Raw genomic sequence first — 16622 nt, 5'->3', positions numbered from 1 at the left:
ATATTCTAATACAAAAGCAAGTCATCCTCTGAGTGAAAGAGAGAAAAAAAGGACATGGCCTAGTAATTGTCTGGATTTAACCTAAACTGAGCTGTTGATGCTGGAAAAACCTGCATTGTCAATTATCAAACACTTTCTCCAGTTGCCACTGCCAAGGGTGTGACCTTCAATCAAATCATCCTGAAAACATTTCAGTTTTATTCTTATTTGTCTGATGTGTAAGAAATAAAAACTAAAATGGGGATGAATACTTTCCACACTATTTTGTATTTTGTATTTATCGATGATGGAAATGGTGAATTTTGTTTTTCAAGTAACATCATTGTCTCATCAGTAACGCATAATCTTGCAATTGTCATTTTTGTACATATTAAAAATGAAGACAATGTGCAGTTTTTGTTTTTGTAAATGTGAAGACACTTTAAATAAGCCTCTGCGGGGTGGCGCACTTGCTTTTAAGAAGAATAGATCAGATACTTCAAGTCTACAAGCAAGTTTGTGCAAACATCTATGTGTGACACTCAAAATAACACTTTAGAAAAATTGCCTGTTTATAATATACGTATCTGTTTTATATTCCAAACAGGTGTAATACCTAACTGCCACATGCTGAGGGATAAAATATCTAGAGATTAGTGGCAACAGGTTGTAGACTTTTGTTTTTATTATATAAAAAAAAACTGCAGAGTCCACCAAGTAGCTATTTGGCCCTGAAAAGAAGAATAACCTTCAATTCTGTGGTCAGCTTGTGTGAGTACAGTAGCTTGTCCTTGGAAAAATAAATAAAAAACAAATTCTCCTGTAAATATATCTTTCAAACTGGATCAGCTTGAAAACAGATTAGTTCATTGTGGGTGATTTCCTCAATGAATAAATCTAAAAAACTTATTCGACCACCTTTTATAAGTAGTTGTAAAAATGTATTAAAAGGGATTATTTATTATATAACATAAATCAATCCCAACACAGACTTTCTTTGGCTTCATAGTTGCAACTATGACATGCATTTACTACTATACACAGGCAGGCATGTCCTCCTCAACTATTCCCAACACATTAGTCTGCTTTTCGCAAAATGTTGGTAAACTTTTTAATTTCCTTTGTTTTCTTTTTAGTTCAGTGAAGTATTTGAAGTCTTTTAGAATGATTTTCAATTCTTTTTTATTTTTCATTTTCTTACTTAATAGTTGTAAATTCTGTCACTGATGAGGTTATTTTCTTCTGGACAAATCTTTGTATGTAAAAGGGCAGAAAGAGTCCCAAATGAGAGCTTTTAGAATATGCATAAGTGACCAACATATTTGTGATAATTGCAATTTTGCTTTTCAGTGCTGTACAGAAATAAATCCGTCACACCAGCAAATATATAATATAATAGACTGTGCTTTGACTTTGCCACGTATTCCATCATTATGCATCTTTGGCATGTGAAGCTCCAAAGAAATGATGATCCCTCAACATTTTTACACTTTAATCAATTAAAACCAACCAAACAAGAAGCTCTTTGTAAATATGGTAAACAATTAACAATAAATAACTGTAATTGACAACTAACCCAATAATCACAGTGTTAGCTAAATCTGAAGGTTTATTCTAATTGTTAGAGCCATCTTGTCTTCATAGCCAGCACTTTTCCCCCAAACCATCAAGAGACTGGTAATTAGAGAGGAGTGGTAGGTTTTCCGTTCCTAATGCTTCACAATATGAACAGCAGCCAGCACAAACCCAGCCTTTACTTGATGGTGTGTTGGCACTATGTGAAATTCCAATTAACTGACCCAAATGTCTGCAGGGAGTATTTGAGAGTGCTGAGAGAATGCAATTATTTTCCGTCTTGTGCTTGGATGTCAGCTGTGTGGCGAGAACCAGATACAGAATCTTGTAGCTTGTGTGCGTGTGTGCCTGTGTATGTGTGTGCTTTGCGAGGGCAGTTTTGTGAAGTTTTTACCTTTAACTTTGCCACTCTGCTACAGAGGAGGTGTAAAATGTGACTCATTATTTGCTTCCAATGGTCTGCCGGGCAGCGGAACGAAAGAGAGCACAGGAGAGAAGTCATTTACATTGTGTGCAGCAAAGCTCTTAAAGTAGCAAAGCTCAGCTAGACTTCCAGTTACGCAGCCTTTGTCATGGTGAGGTGCAACGTTCGTAACAATGAATCCTACCCAACTGAAAGTCTCTTAGGAAGCAACGCTCCGCAGGGTAGCGATGGAAAAAATACCCGCAACCAGACTCCTCTGTCTGACAGAGAACAGGTGGAGAAGCAAAGCTCTGTAACTGCCCCATGCTGTGCTTTAAAAAACAGTTCACACAACTTAGTTTTTTTTCAAGTGGGGGGACCTACTTTCTCTTGCTTTATGGGAGTTTCTGGTTATACCCTGCGCTGCCGCCAGGTCTTTGGTGAGATAAAAACAGCTCCTGGGGCAGAGAATCATCTAAATAAATAAAGTCCTTGATGTTGCAAAAAAAAAAAAATGGAATATATTAAAAAAGTGAGCTCACAAATTGGATGTTAGCCTCATTTTTATATAAACAGAATACGCAATGACAAGACGTAAAGGGGAACAGAGGGAAGGGAGGAAGATAAAACATCTACAAAACTGGGAGTGTAGCTTTATGCTACCGTGTTCATATCCTTTAAACTTTTTGACATTTTGTCACATTAAAACTACAAATATTAATTTTTATTACTGAGATTTTGCATGATAGAGCAATAAATGGGATTTATGAAACTTATCACTCAACATTTTTTACAGAAAAAAAAAAAAGCAATCTGAAAAGAAATTCAGTTCATCGCCATTTAGTTATGTCTTTGTAGAACCACTTTTTTTTAACTGTATTTACAACTTTTGGCCATTGGATTTTTTACTGATGGAAATGTTTGTGTAACGCACATAAATGAGGATGCCTCTTTAAGAAAACAGGTAATATCCAGACTCCAGCGTGTTTCAACCAATCAGAATGCAGAGTGTCGCTGTAGGTCCCGCCTTTCGTCTCTGTGTCTCCAGCATTGTTGAGTGTGTCTGTAGAGCCGACATCAGGAGGAGTTTGCTAAACTGTGCAGCGTGTCAGTTTGTGTAGTTAAAGACGTAAAATTACTGGATATAAACTTTCAACAAACTGTTTTACTGTTTTCAGCCGACTTCTGAGCTGGAAGTAGCTGAAGTGAGGAAACAGATCGGCGTTTCAGTTTTTCTGCCAACTTTAAAAAGTACTGCTGGAGCTACCTCGCTAGCCTCTTAGCTATGGCGTCATTATCATGCCAAAAGTCGAGACAGCAAATGAGACCCCACGCAAAGGGAACAGTATTTGTTTACTTTCATGTTACTTCGGTTAAAGCATAAAAAACATGCCTTGTTGCTTATCCAGTGCACCACTTGTTCGGACTGAGAGCCATCATACTGTTGTCTTATCTTGTCGCCTTCACAGCGGTGAGCATAGTCTTTGACTTTCACTTAGATTTTTATTCTGTTTAGCATATTGTTGTTGTTGAATAATAGAATTTATCTGAATTATTTAATTGTTGAAATGTAAACTTTTGCTGAGTTTGGAGTCCTGCTGCGCCCTGTGGTGCGTTAGGCCTGGATCATTACACACTGGTTTGTGTAAGACCATTCTTCACTTCTATTCTTTCATCCCGGGAATTTTTGGACTGTACTATTTGGACAAGTAATTTTTAGTTTGGGACATTATAACAAAGTGCTGTGTAGGAATTGTGTTTGAGTTGAAACCGAAATGGAACTGGATTTGATTAATCTTGTTTTCTATCACGGTTTGGAGCTCAGGTTAACACGGTGCACCCAAGAGATTTAAAACTGAGAACAAGCATTTAGCCAAATAGTATTACTACTTTATATATTTAATGTTGTGTAATTTTATTTTCATAATTGTTTAAGGCTTGTACAACTCTTTTGACAACAAACCGGCTTTAGTTCACTAAAGCCGGTTTGTTCTTTAAATTCATCTAACTGCCTTTGTGTCTCATTTAAACACCCCTCTGTGCTCCAATAGCCGAACTTATTGACCCATTGGTTTAATTTATTTTATAATCTTCATTTCTGTGTTACACTTTGATCTGTTGTAGTTTTGGTAGTATCTGGGTGCAGGTTTGTAGCTACTAAAAGGCTTTTTTTGCAGGCAGAGGTGAGTAGTGTTTCTAGAAATTGTCCTCAAATAAGAATAGCCCTACTTAAATATACCTTAATCAAGAAGAAGTAAAAAGTAGTCATCCAAAAAATTACTCGAGTATAAATGTATCTGGTTAAAAAAATAAGCTAAATAAAATCTGATTTATTTGTTTAAAGTATTATCGGACAGGAAAAAAAGTAAAGTTGTGAGTTAAAAAATATTTGTATTAAAGTAAAAGCAAAAAGTACGGTGCATTAAAACTACTCCCACAAGTACATGTTTTTCAAAATGTTATTCAACTAAATGCAACTAGTTATTACTACCTATTTTTGCTTCCAGGATCGCACTGCTTCTAGCTGCATCCACTTTTGATCAACTCTGAACAGCTGCACAGTTTCTGCTGCACAGTTTGAGTTCAGTCTCAGAGCCTAAGACGCCACACAGCATTTTCCACCCAAGTGCTCTGTTCTATTCTCATCATATCGAGCAGCTAGCTCCACATGTTTTCTGTGTCGCCTGCAATGAGAAAATCTGGTGATCGGTCGTGTTTGTGGATTTCCATTTCTACTTAACTCCCAACATCCCATGTTGGATTGAACATCATGGTATATTAAATGCTCATGGTATTGTTTTATAACCTCACCCTGCTTCTAAGTCCTCTAAAACTTCATATCTGAGCTGCCTGCTGTATTATGTCTTCACTGTGATTTTTTTTTTTTGTCATTAAGATTCTCTGACAAACTTCTCAGATCTTCAAAGAACAGCTGCATGTATGCATAAATCATAGGGTGAATGTAGGAGACATTTGGTTACAGTGAAATTTATTTTGGGGTGTTTTCAGATAAAATTGGCAGATTTTTATTTGTAAAAGAGTTTAAGAAACCTTTCATCCTTTTTCATGCAGTTCCCACTTTGGTCCATCAGCAGAATGTGAAAAGGTACAAATATTTCTACAACACACTTTATGAAAGATAAAGTTTTACAACATAATGAAATTAAGACAAGCGAAATGAGTAGAAGTAAAATAAAATAAAAAAACTAATCCTCCAAGCTCATCTGAGATGAGCAACACAGAACATTGATTCTGCAAGATCCACAAATGAAAAATCCATCAGGGTGAGCAGCTTTTTGGTCCTGCGGCAGAAACAGGGCACCAGTGGTCGGACTCTTCTATCGTATCTTGTGACACTAAGCCTGCTCCTCTTGTTGGGTGGCAGTTAGCAGCCGATAGATCAGCTGGACCAGTCAGACCCACAAGTTTTCTGTTTTAGAAACAAGTAATTTATTCCTTTTTGTAATCAAAATGCTAATATAACGAAAGGCATAACACATAGACTGTGACAATGAAGGTTTGTTCATGCCATTTCCCGTCTTCATGCTGGTTTCTCATCTTATTATTTGCTAACTCTTCATCTAAACTGAGGAAAACATGTCACTGCCTCTACCTGTAAAAGCGAGATAAAGACACCCCGCATCTCTATCTGCGGTTCCATTTGAGCTCCCTCTATTAAGCCGAGGGTGGAGATTCGACATGGGGGAGGGAGGTCCTTTCTTTCTCATTACCACCTTCTGTCAGTATGTGTACACACCACAGAGGTGCTAATCTGGACCCCTGATATGCTAATCTCTCACGTTGCCTCCCTCCAATTCCATTCAGATGGCAGCCACACCTAAATGCTCAAAGAAGGAAAGGAGAGAGGAAGTCATTAAAGCCTTCCCTGCAGGAGCCTGCCCAGGCCTGGCCGGGATGACATGGGACAGCAGTGGCACTTCAGGCGTGCAGGCACTGGTGGAAGAGAAAAAGAAGTCCCAGAGGAGAGGCAGATCAGTTAAATCACTGACTCTGTGCTGGCTCCCCCCCTTGGGTAATCCCAGTTCCCAGCAGACAGGATAGCAATCAGACATGTGGGGTGCAGAGCAGAAAAAAAATAATGCAGTGCACAGTGGTGGTGGGAGTATTTAGGTGTGTGTGTGTGCGCCTATGCATGCAGTTTTAGGAGATTAAAGGTGACAGTCATCGCTTTGCTCAGACCTGCTCGCCTGCCACAATCTGTCAGTAACCAAAGCTACTCAGTGAGGCGTGATGCACCTGTCATCTGTGAGTGTGTCATAGCCTGCGCGTGTGCATGTCTCGCCCCGTGTTGTTTCTCCTGAGTTTGTATTGATAGGTGCACACTCTCCGTAGAGGCAGCGGAGGTGATTATGTTCCCGTGTCTTCATCAGAAGAGATGTTTGCACACGAAAGAAATCATGTGCATACATGAATAAGATGATGTCAAAATGAGACAGTTTCTTCTGGCATCTTAAAGGGAGTCTTACATTGTCATTTTTTCTTTTTTCAAATTTTCCTTCCCAATAGTGTTTGGGCTTAAGCCACATGATGGTTCTAATCAAATTGATGTGAAAAAGTATATTAAAAAAATAACCAACAAAGAGACTGCTTGTGGTCCATAAAAATCCCCCTTAGCTCTTCACCTGCTTACTTCCACCAAGCTTTTTCTGTATGTTGGTAGAAAAAGTACTCAATCCATCATCTTCGTGTTGCTAAGATTTCTATCCTGTCTGGTTTGAAAACAGGATGTGTCTTTTTCTTTGTCGCAGTGAGAAACGTTGACGGAAAATATGGGAATCTATAGAAAAACAGGCGGCACTTCTTTGCATGAAGCATTTTAACTGGTCATATATGTCTCTGATCAAAAGCTATGAGCTGTTTAACAGTTTGAATATAACCTCTTCATTTGTCACAGGCAATAATCACATTGTAACTCTGGTTTAATGTGCAAAGCCATAATGTGAAATCATACTGATTAAAGTGCAAGCACGTATAAGTGTGTGTGTGTGTGTGTGTGTGCAGATTACTGTGAGACAAGGAACTCTGCACTTCTCTTATTAAAACTGGATGATGGCTCAGTTGTCTGACTTTAACTCATCTTTAAAACCCCTCTGTGTTTTTTTTTTTCCTTTTCTTAATTTCAAGAAGCATTGCTACAATTTAAAAAAAAAAAAAAGGGTGGACTCCGGGTGATTTAAGTTTGCAGTCATGGAGACAAATTGAAAAAGATGCTCAGATGAAAGCTAAGCAGTACATTCTTATGGGCAAATAGGAGCAGAGTGTGGCATTTATATGCCAGCTGCATTCACATCAGTACCTCATCACTGCATTTGTTGTAAATAAATGTGAGCAATCAGCTAAGAAGTGCAATAAAAACCCTATAAAATGCCACAAATAGAGAGATGGATGGAAAATGAATTTCTCCTTTTCTCTCAATTTCTTTGAAGACACTTGGACAGGCGGAGAGACATTGAGGGAATAAGCAAGATAAAAATACAAAAGAGAAGGTCGGCAGTCTTTTTGCTCTGACCTATATGTCTAAAGACCGGGAGGTCAGAAAAACAGAAAAAGGTTATGGTATCTGGTCCATTTCAGCAACAAAGAGCTAAGTACAGAAAGCCGTTTAGGTCCTGGAGAAATGGAGAAAAAGAGATTCGGAGGAAAGGTTAAAATGAAGTTTTGTATCCTCATCTCCCTCAGCCCTGCGGCTCAGGGTCACCTCAGAGACCGGAGAGTGAATTACCCAGCAGCCCCGGCTGCTCGCAGGATCAGACGGACAAGGGGAGAGGACGAAAAGAGTTAATGAAGGGAAGAGACAGTTCAGGCTCCCTGAGGACCTCCGGGCACCTGTCTGGCGAGCTCCCGTTACCCAGCCTTCTCCGACTGGCTAATTATCAACACAGAATTAGCCCTGAGTCATAGTACTGATTGATCGTGTGTCTTCAACGTGTCTCTGGTCTCACACTGCCTTATCTAGCTGTTTCTCTGTGAAAACCCTTGGTCAGTGGGGACTGAGGCAGCGCACAGCAGGTGACCGGTCCTTCAGCTCAGTGTTGACACACTGCGTAGAATGAGCTTATTTTGCCTCTCGGTGGACGTATAATTAATTTGTTAAAGAATGATTTGACAGAACATTTTTCAGGTAGATGCGAGGGAGAAAAGGCCGTGGTCTCTCTCACACTGGGTCAACATAATTCCCCTTAATAGATGTTATTTGCCATGACCATCCTGGTCATATAGAGGTGTGATTAAGTGAATGTTATTATGTTTATATTCATTATAATCATTCATCAGCGATTAAGTGGTTCCAGGTCCAGTAGGAACCTTGTTCTGGTTCATTAGGCTTTACATCTCAGTCTAAAGGGACTCAATGTGGCACAGATTATCACTCTTACCATAAGTGATGGCTGGTAATGTGAATGTTAGTGTCTATAAAATTCCCACTTATCTTGTGGAACACAAATACTTATTCACAATTATTTTATAAATATCCGTCAGGGGCACATGTTATTTAACCATCTAGAAAAGGCAATAATAAGTCAACAAATCATTCATATATGGCCAAATGGCTTGGTGTTACTTTTTCTTTTCTTTTTTGTGCTTGGGCTGTTTTTAGAAGCAGTTCAGACCCAAATGGAAGTACAAAAATGGGCCGAATTTGAATTTTGCATAATATGTCCCCTTTAGGAAGAAACCTCCAGGTCTCCTGAGCAAGCCCCTTTGTGGTTCCACTCCATCAGCAGCCATCTTCTAAAAAGAAGAAGAGGGCCCCAGTCCTCAAGGATGGGCAGGAGGCAAATGCTTTTGGAAAGCTTTGGGTACTTACTCCAGGGACAGAGTGCTAGAGTGCCTTTCCCATAGCACTGGCTTCCCCCCAAGACATGACTGGTTTCACTTTGGGTGCCTGCTAATGCTGTCCTAAGCTACTGTTACTGGTCTCCCTCTTGTCCCCCCCCCCTTGTCTTCCTTAAAGGCTTTTCCTTGCCATCACTCATTGATTGTTGCCGCCCTGGTGACTCCTCCTTGGTTACCCAAGTCACCAGGTGTTCCTCATTGCTGTAAATCAACATAGTGGACAAAGAAACACATTTCTAATTAAAATCATGCAGATAAAATCAAAATCTTGAAAGAATGGAAAAACTACTTTGATTAAGTACTTACAAGTTAAACATTTTTACAACGACTAATCACATTTTTCATTCAGAACCTTTGTAATTAGTGCATTTCTGTTATGCCCGTAAATCTGATGCACACGTGATCACAATAAAGCAGCTTTTCTTGGTCCTCTGGAGAATTTTAAGGTAAATTTTTCCTGAAAAACAAACAATTTGATGCAAAGTTGGAAAAGACTTGTGTGTGGAAGTTGTGGAAAAATTATTTAGCCTATCGCTGAAGCTGTTTGAGCCTAAAATACAAACTAAATGCAAAACATGTTGCAGCAAGCACAGACATCCCCAACGTCTATGTACTAAAGAGGTGGGGTTTTTTTCCAAGTAGTTATTTGAATGCTGTGGGGTTTCTGAAACAGTTGGAAGCTAAGTAGGTATAATAGCACTTTGCATTAATTTGACAGTTGAATAACTTAAATAACAGATTAAAAACAATAAATGGTAGTTGAACTCGTGTCTATTCAATAATTTAGTAGCAAAAGGATTTTTGAACTGAAAATGCTGCTTATTTTATCGTTGCATAGTTTTTTATTAAAATGCGATTAATTGTGATGAATTAATTACAGGCCCTGCAATTAACTCAATTAAAATTTTAATTGAGTTCTACTTCTAATAAGTATCTTTTAGGATTTGAAGTTGGCAATTTCTATGTGGAAGTATTGAATCAAATATGTCCAAATGAAAAGTATTTAAGTTGTTCCACCGGCTGAATTGATGCAGTTTATATGCATTGCTTTTACTTCCCTCTTAATGTGTAACCTTGGTGAAACTAAAAGCAGTCAAGGAACATCAAATTGCGAATTTACAGGTCATTTGCAGCCACCTAAGTATCTGAGAGTGAATATGACTCCCCTTTTGTTTTCTTCTTTGCCTCCAGTTTAGACTCGGTGCTTGAGACATCATGCTGCCCCACTGCAGGAGGAAAGAGATAAAGAAGCTGCTAAAACAGACTGAACACATGTTGCTGGTAGAAGTACGCGAGCAGGTGCGTCCTCTCCACTGTTCTTGCATGCATCAGTTCAGTCAGAAGTCTTTCTTTTTTCCTTTTCCTCTCGAAGGAAGCACAAAGCGTAGGTTGGATGTTTCTCCCAGCGGGGAGGAAACACTTTGCCTGCAGACAACTCCAGCTGTGAGCTTTGCAGGAAAGCTTGAATCCTGAGTTTCAACCTATATTTGCGAAATAAGAAAAGAACAAAGCAAAGTCTCATAAGAGAGCAAATTTAGCTCTGTGCTTGCAATCGTTTGGGGTGTCTCCCTTATATTTTGCAACTTGGGACAGAACATCTATAACAGACTCAGGAAGCCCTGGGGGATACTTGGAGGATTAGCACTGGCAATATCTGCTCAGAGCTGGGAATTAATTAAGTAATTATGAAAACCAAGTATGAATATTGCATGAGTCCTGATTAGGCCGTTTGTGATTGTGTAATCTCATTTCAAGCGGCTGACCGTTCCTGTCAGCCAGGTGGAAGCCAACTCGTTGTGTATTTCTACACACACACACACGCACACACACGTACTTCCTTGTACAGCAAGGATGCAACACATAGCTAATCATCATAGTTACTGCTGGCAGAACAGCTGATGTTTATTCCATTACAATAATCACAATGAGGTAATCACAGTGGATTAATTCTCATAGTAATGGGGATTGAGCAGCAGATTATTTCTTCTTACCTAATCCATAAAATTGTGTTTGTAGAAGCACAGGATCTAAGAATATTACTGTGAGCCTGAAGTTAAAGCGACGGATAAAACAGGTTTCATTTTGCTGCTAAAAGTGGGTTTTTGCTTTCGTCTGCGACACTGTCTGGCTTGTTGTTTTTGCTGCTGTCTGTGGAGTCCTGTGGGGTTTTCTGTTGTACCGCAGTTTGTCCATCAGCCTCTTTATTGACAGACTTCAAGGCCCTTTCTCAGCCAGAGGGTTGCTTTAAAGAAAACGCTTCCTGCAAAAGATTCAAACAGACCCAACAGCAGACAGGAGATGAGTAGCTAAGAGAATAACTCCACAAAGATTGGCATATTCTCAATATACACAAGCAGCAATACCTGTGAAATATAGGTAACTACTAGAGTTCACAAACTATGGAGGTCCAAGGACTCCAGTTTCCTATTAGTCACCTGGAAGTCTATCGATCCAAGGGTATACATCTTCTCTTTCATTTGTTTCACTTTTTTCTTGTATTGATTTTTGACATTGGCGTTTTTAAGGTTGTATTCCACAGTGTGTAAATATCATATTCTGAGTTTGACTTGTGTCTTTTGTTATCCATGCAGTTATTTTACCTTAACTCCAGGATTTAATCTAACAGTACAACTGCGTGCCGTTTAATATATTTAATGTTTTCTTTTGCTTAAGATAATAATAATAATAATAATAATAATAATAAATATTTAGCACTCTCCATCTTTGCTTAACCCATTAGTCTTCCTGCTATAGAGAACTTTAAAATAAATGTTTTTTATTTATTTATTATTTGAGTAGCAGAACATTACGCTGAAGGTAAACCAAAACATTTAATGTGAGTACATTTATTCACTATAAAAACAAATAATCCGGTGGAAAATCACTGGTGTTCTGTTTTTATTTATGTTTTATAATTTTTTATTTGTCATCTGTAATTTATTACTTTTCCCCTGGGGTATAATAAATATTACATGACACATTTTTAAAGAGGAGTGGCCTCTCTTTAAAAATGGGAAGGAGAACACATATTTCAAATAGACTGTATGCCTTTTGATCCTCATATGTTAAGAAATGAATTAAAAAATATCAAGTGACAAATCGCACAAATATGATACTATATGGGTCCGAGCATGGAAGGGTACAAAATAGAGCCCTTGTTCATAGTTTCTTTGGAGATTCCTTTTACAATTCAAATTTTCAGGTTTTCTTCTGAGTTTTCTCTGGAATATTCTCTCATGGGCATTTTTAAATAACAGCACTAATCTGCAAAATCTGCTTATGTCTGCAGTTGGAGCAACAATTAAAATGTTTAAAACAACTCCAAAGAGGTAAAAAATAAATAAAAAATAAATACATCTTGAAAGCTCACTGTCAGAGAACTGCTGCAAGGAGTGACAACTTGGGCTCATCAAGTCTCCATAACAACCATTAGATGTGATCTGCCAATTGTTCAAACGTTTTTAGGCAGTTAAGACTAAAATCTTGCATTTTAGAGAACAGACTGCTTTCTCACAAAGCCAGAAGATTTGCGCCATATTTTTCTTCCTGAAGCCAAACGACCCATTAGCAGGAAAGTCCAGCTGCTTTTTGCCAACTGCTCTAAAGAAGAAGATGAGAACAATGGCTAAAAAAAAACAAAAAACGCTTTGCTTGTTTGGAACTGTTTGATTTGCTTTCCTCAGACTCGGGTCAACAACACCTTAACTTTCACCTACCAAATAGCATCAACCCTATGACTTGAAATCTTCACTAGTAAAACATAAAACACGACAATATGATCAAAACATTTTCCAATATTTTTTTCACAGTATTTGCAAAGTGAGGAGAAAAATGCAATGATCTCAGCTTCCTCAGTATGAACTTTGATATTAAACAAATATTTCTCAGCCTTGATAGTTAAATCTTCAAAATGAAAGAAGTAAAATAAAAATAAAAATTTATTTCAGTAGCATACACTCACAGAAAGAAATAAGAAGAGCAGCCTTTAACTTATTTATTCTATCAAAGGAAAAATCCTGCTTAATAAAATCTCTTGTTGTATAGGCATTGGTACTGTAAGTAATCCTTTTAAAATAGATGTAATTGAACCCAATAGAGATTATCTACTGTTATTTTGATGTTTAAGGATGCCAGAAAAACATCACAAACTCAAACATGTAGTTAGATAAACTCTATTTAGACTTTACCTATAGCTGTGTTTGTGTTCATAGGAGAGAAAAATGTAGTTTTCTGGCAACAAACACAGCTGGTGGATTTGGGCTGTTTGTTTGCAAACCTAAGCAGCATAGAAAACCTTTGGGCAAACTGAGGACAAGAAAGGAAGAGGATCCGTGACTCTTCTTGTGTCAGTGCTGTCCTATTAGCATCTGGAGGTTGCAAAAGTGTTAACTGCCTTTTGCAAAATCTCTCAGTGCAACAATTTGCTAAGGTATAAAAAGATTAATTTATTTTATGGATTTTTGCACATCTTAACCAGGACTGCCAATAAGTTAGAAGGGTCTAATATGGCTCAAACTTAAAAGAAAAAAAAGAATACCAGGGAGCTTGATTCGAGTGAAAGCCAGAGCTTCTTATGTTTCACTATATGCTCTACTTCACTGGAGCAGTGCAGTGGGAACCTTCAGTATTTAAACTGGTCCCCAGTGTTTGAACTCTGTTCAGAAAGCAGAACATAAAGCGGAGAGATGAGAGGATAGATGCACAGGGAAGAAAAAAAAAAGATGAAAGGCTGCGGTGTGCCCTCCGAAGGGAATGTGAGAGCCCGGGAGCACGCTCGCTCACACTGTTAGTTAGTTGTGTGATCGTTCCTTTGTCCCTTTTAGCAGCAGAAGGAGCCGCTTTAAAGCCCAGGAAACATGAGATGAGAGAGACTACAGGTCTGATGTTTCAATTTCACATCCTTGCTCGCTCTTTACATTGTTGGATTACTTTCTGTGCGTCGCTGAACTTTGTGAGATTGCACGGTGCGGGAGGTCAGAAATCACAGAGATGAAGTTTTTGTGTGGGTGACACCATCGCCTTGCAATTCTTAAACTAACAATCATGCAGAGGATGAGAGGAGCAGGTGGGTCTCCGGCATCGCATGCCCACCTTTTTAACCCCTGTCTGCTCCCGACAAGCTGCTGCGATACATGCTCATTAATTTCATATCAGGTTATGACCAGAGACGCAGCCTGCTGTATGTTGTTGTTTTTTTTTTTAATTGCAGCAAAAATGTCATTTTAGTTATTTTCATGTGGAGGGAGAGGTCACTGAGTGTTATTTTCCAGACATTAATGCTGTGCATATTTGTCTGTATAGGGAGTGTTAGTCAAATGTTTACACACTAATCACATCTATTACTGTCATTTCATTTTGGGGTTTTAATTATTAATTTGAACTGTTGTTTTTTCAAAATAAATAATGATATTAGATACTTCAGTGACCTAAAAACAAGAGAAATGTATTCACAAACATTTGGAATAATATCCCTTTGCGAGTTTTGTGGAAACCACATGATTCCACTTGCTTTCTGTAGCTATCAACAAGCTTTTCTGATTAAAACATTTGCCTGGGAACCAACCAGTTTAAACAACATTAATATTTCAGAAACAAAAAGTGGTTAGTTACTCAGTTGGAATAAGGTAAGACCTTGATGATAGCTACATGTACACTACCTGGCAAAAAAAGAAGTCACCTCCTGGATTTCACTAAACAAATAATTATAAACCTCTTATTGGATAGTTACTGCAAGGAAACAAGTTATAAAGCCTCAGCTGATGCAATGAGTAGCTTCTCATTTCTTAGACAACCACGTGGAAAGACGCATCCTGTGGTTGCAGAAAAGATGTTCGTCTGTTTGAGAAAGGTCAAGTCATTGGTATGCATCAAGCACAGATTACAGAAACTACTAAAATTGAGTTGAGAACTGTCCGACACATTATTAAAGACTGGAAGGAAAAAAGAAGGAAGAAGAAATGCGGTTGGAAAAAACTCCTGGAAATGACTGTGATCAATGACCTCAAATCAAAGGAAAACAAGAGTGGAACTGAGAACTGTTTAATAGTGAAAGTAAGAGTTATTACTTACACACACAAAGCAAAGGGAACTTAAGGATTGGGACTGAACAGCTGCGTAGTCATAAGAAAACCATTAATCAGAGAGGCTCACGGGAAAAAAAGGCTTCAATTTGCAACGAAGCATAAAGATACTGATGTAATCTAGAGCAATGGAAGAATTTCATGTTCTCTACCTTCTTCCAGAGTGATGGGCACATCAGAGCAAGAAGAGAGGCAACATTAAGAGCCCATCTGACTACCTGTGTATACTGACTGCCCAGATTATTCCATCATGGGATAGTTTCTTCCCTGATGCCATGGCGTTGTTCCAAGATGATGCCAAGCTTCATCAGGCTGAAACTGTGAACAAGTTGTTCAGGGAGCATGACGCGTCATTTTCACACGTGGATTGATCACCAAAGACTTCAGACCTCAGCCGCACTGAGAAGCTTCGGGATGTTCTGCAGAAGGCTTTGCTCTGTGCTCAGAGTCTTCCATCGTCAATACAAAATCTTGGTGAAAAATGAATGCAGCAATGGTTGGAAATAAATATTGTGACATTGCAAAAACTTAGAGGCGGTCCAACAAAATGTTAGTGTGTGACCTTTTTATTTTATTTTATTTTTTTTGTCCAAGCAGTGTACGGATTTGAGTCTTTTTGTACAATTTTGCTGTTTGTGTTTGAGGAACTCCACATTAAATTCAAACTTTTGCACTCAATAACTGTTCATGAAAAATGGTTGAGATTATTTGCTGTACCATAATTCAGCCCTGGAATAAAAGTCCCTGAATTGCACTGCATAGCAATTTCTGCGCTTTGCCTCGTCTATTTGGGAGCCAATAACCCTGCCGTTTGTATTTTCTCTTTGAGAGAGTCATATTTCACAGCTACTAGGCAAATGAAGTATTCAAAATAAATCTATTGGCATAAATCACTTGTTAAAACTTGCTAGTGTCACAAAAAATTTGCGCACCCTGGTTTTTCACTGGTTATAACATCCACTTGATGAGCAAAATATTGTGACCTCCACTCAGCACAAACTCATCATGGTTTGAGGTTTCTTTGTCTCCTGCCTCGACCGGCTGCTTTGCATGGATTTGACTTTGAGCTTAAGGGATTTGCATCCGTCTGTACAGAAACACATTTTGGCAGCTTGGATATAAATATTAAAGTAAATGTAGAGTCATGTAATATGATGTCATAATGAACTAATCACATCTTTGTTGTGATGCTTAGAGAACATGATTTTTTTTATAGATTTTCAGTTAGAAGCAAGCAACCTATTGCACTGCATATGTTGCAAACAATAGTTTTGTGCTGTGAGAGTGCTATTATTTTCTCTCTATCCATGTTTTTCATATTATTCATTCTCCCTGTATACCTCTACCCACCGCTCCCTCTTCCAGAAATGAACAGAAATTGGTGTGTTGGGGAGGCCACCAGCAGGCAAACAGAGCACGCCTACACCTGAGCTTTTTATAGCCTAATAAGATGACCGCTGGATGGCGGTACTGCAGGGTCAGCGTGTGTGTTATCTGTGCTGTCTGCACAAATCTAGCCCATCATTACAATCCTGATTGGCTGTCGGCTCAGACTCCTAATGACATAGTCTGTTCGTCTTGTACGGGGAATGTGGAAAAACTGGCACTGAGCGTTTTTGACTTTTTATTCCGTTTTAAAAGCCTGAAAAGCAACATAGTAATAATAATTCTTTGAGAAAGGCGGGAAGTGTGCTGTAAGCTCATGATGCCATCCCGCTGTGTCGTGTCAT

General features: G+C 38.5%; 1 long non-coding RNA gene across 2 annotated transcripts; it reads left to right on the top strand.

Annotated features, from left to right (window-relative positions):
• Positions 1-3030: 3030 nt before the first annotated feature.
• Positions 3031-15657, top strand: LOC103134134 (uncharacterized). Of its 2 annotated transcripts, none has more exons than XR_475807.2 (3): positions 3031-3428; positions 10004-10111; positions 15055-15657. It is a non-coding gene; the product is annotated as an uncharacterized LOC103134134 (long non-coding RNA). The 2 variants fall into 2 exon arrangements; XR_475806.1 differs by lacking the exon at positions 3031-3428 and adding an exon at positions 9037-9258.
• The last annotated feature ends 965 nt before the right edge of the window (positions 15658-16622 follow it).

The sequence above is a fragment of the Poecilia formosa genome, unplaced genomic scaffold (assembly GCF_000485575.1).
Source record: "Poecilia formosa unplaced genomic scaffold, Poecilia_formosa-5.1.2 Scaffold15, whole genome shotgun sequence".
NCBI lineage: Eukaryota > Metazoa > Chordata > Actinopteri > Cyprinodontiformes > Poeciliidae > Poecilia > Poecilia formosa.
Note: the sequence above shows the minus strand (reverse complement) of the source record. Positions and strands in the feature narration are given on the sequence as shown.